Source organism: Dipteris shenzhenensis, chromosome 31, assembly GCF_047967505.1.
Source record: "Dipteris shenzhenensis isolate YYH24624 ecotype China chromosome 31, Dip_SZ_1.0, whole genome shotgun sequence".
Lineage (NCBI taxonomy): Eukaryota > Viridiplantae > Streptophyta > Polypodiopsida > Gleicheniales > Dipteridaceae > Dipteris > Dipteris shenzhenensis.
In genome coordinates this window covers 4,836,476-4,841,655 of record NC_141626.1, presented here as the reverse complement: position 1 = coordinate 4,841,655, position 5,180 = coordinate 4,836,476, and positions in this window count along the sequence as shown.

Sequence of the window (5,180 nt, the reverse complement as noted above, 5' to 3'; positions counted from 1 at the left end):
CTGCTTGGTTTATAGTCAGGTACTCTTTACAAACCATACTTGTTATTGATGTACCAAATATGTCAATCTATTTTAATAGCAAACTCTACGCAAACTACAGTATTACAACGAGATATTGACCAACAAAGATGACAAGATCCAAGAATATCTGAACAAGAGATAATTAGACGAATTCTTAAGTTTCAGATACCAAGTTATATTTCTGGATCTCCTTCACGGCACCGTAGAAACTTAAAAGATCTAATGGCAATGGTTGGCACATGGGGCCTTCCCAATATATTCCTTACACTTACTGCAGATGAGGTATCAACCACAAGATGGTGTGAAATCGATCAAATAGAAACCATTGCTAAACAATTCAATAAAAACTTCACATGGAGAGATTGTCTAGTTGAATGCGCAGTGCTCTTCCATGCTAGACTGCAACAATTCTTAGCAAGATATATTTTGTGCGATAAAGGACTACTAGTTTGTTTGCATCCCAATATGAATTTTGCTTAGCAGTTTGAGGAATGGTCCACTTTGTTGCCACATTGGCTTACTTAGCTCGTAGTAATGCATGTGGCTTCTCCCGCAAGAACCAAGTATGGAAGTGTTTTTGGATTCTTGAGAGTATCCAAGAGTCTTTTATGGGGCTCGCTTGGCACATATCTCCCGAAAGAAGCATGTCCACCCCACCAAACGGTTTGTCGTGGTTGTTTTATTTCACGCATGCGCATATCGACAGCGACAAATGTGTTTATGCCCACTAATGAAATTTCATCGATGACCACTAGGCAGAAAGAGTTTGTAGTTTGTTTGTTGAGAGGGATGTGTATGCAGTTGCCAGCAAAGGTAGGTGGAGAGTAGCATGTATAGTGCTACCTCCAATCCCTCGCACTGCTTTCCCAATGTATGCCATCAGCAGCGCTCAAGGCAATTTAGTGTGTCTGAAGTTTGCTTGTGAGAGTACAATCGCAAGAGCATTTGCATGATAATCATCGCAATGAATGTTTTTCTAGATCCAGAATTGCCATAAAGAAAAGGAGGAACCTCTTTGTTGGTTGAATTCTTTCCTTTAGGAGGATGTCATCGATTATCGCATGTTGCTCGGGGCTTGTTCTTTTGCTACATTTCGTAGTACGCTTTGTTCGACATGATGTGGTTTGGACATTGTAGTATGTATGGGAAGTCCTTGACTTTCTAGCGCATCTGTATTTCTTTGTTGAGGTTAACTCTATTTGCTTCTTAGCTACTTTTGTTGATGCTTTTGATCTTGTAACGTTTTCTTTGGTGTGCAATGCCATTTGCTATTGTAAATATGCTGGCAAAGGTGGCAAGGCATGTGTGTTCTAAGTGATTGTCACGTTTGAGGTATTTCGAAATGATGTCATCAAAGATGTTTGTGCTTGCAAGGTCTAGTCTTTGCAGTTCGCAACGCCTTTTCAATAGAAGTTAAAGCTCCTTGGGAGAACTTTTGTATGTAGACAAACTCCCTTGTTGCACTAGTAAGAGGCAATGACAAGAAGAGGTAGACAGCTTATTATACACTGATATGTTGTGTGTTAGGTATAGCGCTGCCTACCTTTCGGATGCCCTCGTTTGTGGAGATATTGTTTTGGATACTGTATCTAATTTCTTTCTTCACTACCTGGTTTGTCTTGTTGTTAATTTTTGTCATGTAAGATGTGCAGTACGATCTGCTTCGTGTGAGTTCATGGTGAATTGGATATCTGTGTTTGCTTCCCACAACTTTGAGATCGTAACAGGAGAGACTATGAACCCCGCAGAAATGGTTCAAGTCATTCTGAATGGACTAAGAGAGGGATACGAGAATCTAGTCTAGAGTATTGCCATCCAATAGCAAATTCTGACACTGGAAGAACTTCAGTCAGTCCTACTTGGTGAAGAACTCAGGACTCAAGCCATTCAAGCATGTAAAAGTCATTCTAATGATCAGGCATTCACAGCTTCAGACAGAAGCAGAGGCAAAGGCAAAGGCAAAGGCAAAGGTAGATCATATCAAAAAAGTGGTCATCATCATCAATAAAATCAAAGTCAGCATAAACATCAGCATCAACATCATCCTCAGCAGCATCAGAATCAGCAAAGAGGAAATCATTCCAATCGAGGAAGCTTTCAAGGATGAGGGAATGCATCCACCAATGTGTCAAACATTCAGTGCAACTACTGTCACAAGTTTGGACACTATGAAAGAGATTGCCACAAGAAGCAGTACGACCAAGACGGTCAATCCAGCAGTAATCGAGGGAATTCCTGAGGCAGAGGAAATCATCGTGGTGGACATTCTAGTCACAGTCATTTTGCAAATGAACATGGAAATATGTTTCTTGCAAGCGAGAAATTGCATCAGAAAGATACAGTGTACCTAGATAGTGTACCTAGACACTGATTTCAATCCCAAAGAGGGTTTCAGCTATCAAGTCGACCAAGTGGAACAGGATCCTTGGTACATCGACAGTGACACATCATCTCATATGACAAATCATCAGGAATGGTTCACAGAAATGAAGCCATTAGAAGGTCAGAAAAATGTCATCTACACAGGAGATAATACATCGAATCCAGTTCAAGGGACAGGTGTTATCCCTATGAACAATTTCACTAGTACAAAAGGATTAATGAAAGATGTGCTCTATGTTTCGAAGCTCAGCAAGAACCTTTTATCAGTAGGTCAAATGACGGAACACAATTACAAAGTCATCTTCGACGGTGATGAATGCACTATCAGAGACAAATCCAAAAGATGTCAGCTAGTAGCAAAAGGTGTCAAAGAAGGACGCTTATACAAAATGCTAGCTATAGTACCAAATAAGCATGCCATGTCAGCTCAACTGCAACAGATGCCACTATTTGCAAGATGGCACAAGAGATATGGTCATGTCAATTTCAAGTACTTGTTAGATCTCAGGAATCAGAATATGGCAGATGGGATTCCGAAGCTACAGTTTCTTGGAAAAGTTTGTGAAGCATGCTGCTTCGGCAAAAAAAAGCGAACCAATTTTGTCAGAAGTACCTCTCGTGCATGAGGTATTCTTGATTTGATACATACAGATGTATGGGGTTATGCCCAAACCCGCAGCATCAATGGTTCACTTTACTACCTGACCTTCATCGACAACTATAGTAGATATTGTTGGGTCTACTTTCTGAAAGAGAAATCTGAAGTGTTTTCCAGATTTCAAGAATTCAAAGCCATGGTAGAAAACCAAACAGGCAAAAAGATCAAGGTCATGAGATCAGACAGAGGAGGTGAATACATGTCTTCAGCATTCATGAACTTTTGCAAAAATCATGGCATATGAAGACAATTCACATGTGCAGATACTTCTTAGCAGAATGCAAGAGCTAAAAGGAAGAATGGGACTTTAGTAGATAGTGCTAGAGCAGTGCTTAGTGAAAAGCATCTTCCGAATCAGTATTGGGTAGAAGCAATAGCTACAGCAAACTACTTGCTTAATCGACTTCCTACCGAACCGATATAAGGTATGACTCCTTATGAAGCATTCACTGGACACAAGACACACATTGGGCATCTCCGCATATTTAGTTGCATACCATATTCCCACATACATGATGATCATCGCAGGAAATTGGATGCGAAGTCACGCAAATGCATCATGGTTGGCTACAATGAAGAAAGCAAAGCATACAAATTGTATGATCCCATCAACCGCAAGGTCATTATCTCGAGAGAGGTAATCTTTGATGAGGAATCAGAATGGAAAACCTCACCTACACAAGAGATAGAATCATCGACTTCACAGTCATCTATAGAACAGGTTGATGGAGAAGAGCAAGAATTGCCAGCAACACCCCAAGCAGAGCCACAGCAGCTCAGACGGGTCTACTAGGGAAAGCAGACCTGCTCGGAAAGGTAAAGCAATTTAGGTGGAAACCACCAACTATGCTCTTATGACTACCATCATGGCTATAGAAGAGCCAGTGTACTTCGAAGACGCAGTAAACAAGCCAGAATGGCAAACTGCTATGAATGAAGAAATGGATGCTTTGTATAAAAATAACACTTGGGAATTATGCGACCTTCCACCAGGAAAGAAGGCCATAGCAAACAAATGGGTATACAAAGTGAAGTACAATTCAGATGGCAGTATTCAGAGATACAAAGCCAGATTAGTTGCAAAAGGATTTGCACAACAATATGGTCAAGACTATGATGAGACTTATGCTCCAGTAGCAAAGATGGATTCCATACGGTTCTTGATATCACTAGCGACACTTAGCAAATGGAATGTGTATCAGCTCGATGTCAAGAATGCATTTCTCAATGGTTATCTAGATGAAGAATTCTACATGCAACAACCAGCAGGTTATGTTGAACCAGGAAAGGAGAATAAGGTTTGCCATCTTAAGAAAAGTCTCTACGGCTTAAAGCAAGTCCCTAGAAGTTGGTATAGCAGAATTGACAAGTATTTTGCTGATCTAGGATACATGAAGTCCAATGCAAATCATACTCTCTACTATAAAGTTCAAGGGGAAGACATTACTATTGCACTTTTGTACGTAGATGATCTAATTATGACAGGAAGTAAGGATAGCTTCATCAGAAAATTGAAATAAGACTTATCTGCAGAGTTCGACATGAAAGATCTTGGACTTATGCACTATTGTCTTGGAATTGAGTTCTGGAGAGATTCAGATAGCACATTCATGAGTCAACTCAAGTATGTTAACAGTCTCCTGAAGAAGTTCCATATGGCAGATTGCAAGATTGCAGCCACTCCCATGGAACAGAGTTTAAAACTTACTAAAGATTCAGAAAAGCCTATAGTCAATGACAGATACTAAAGGCAGCTCATCGGATCTCTTCTATATCTGACAATCACACGGCTAGATATTTGTTATGCAGTAAGCTCATTAGCACAGTTTATGGCAAATCCAAAACAGTCTCATTGGAATGCAGCCAAAAGAGTCTTGAGATACATCAGAGGTACAAGACAGTTTGGGATAGAATATAGAGGAAGTCATCCACGGTTGCATGGATACTGTGACAGTGACTATGCCGGAGATCATGAGACTAAGAGATCGACACAGGGATATGCATTTTTCCTTGGTCAAGGTGCTATATCATGGTTGTCAAACAAATAACCAACTGTTTCTTTGTCTTCAACTGAAGCAGAATATAGAGCAGTCACTACAGGTGCATGTAAGGCTATATG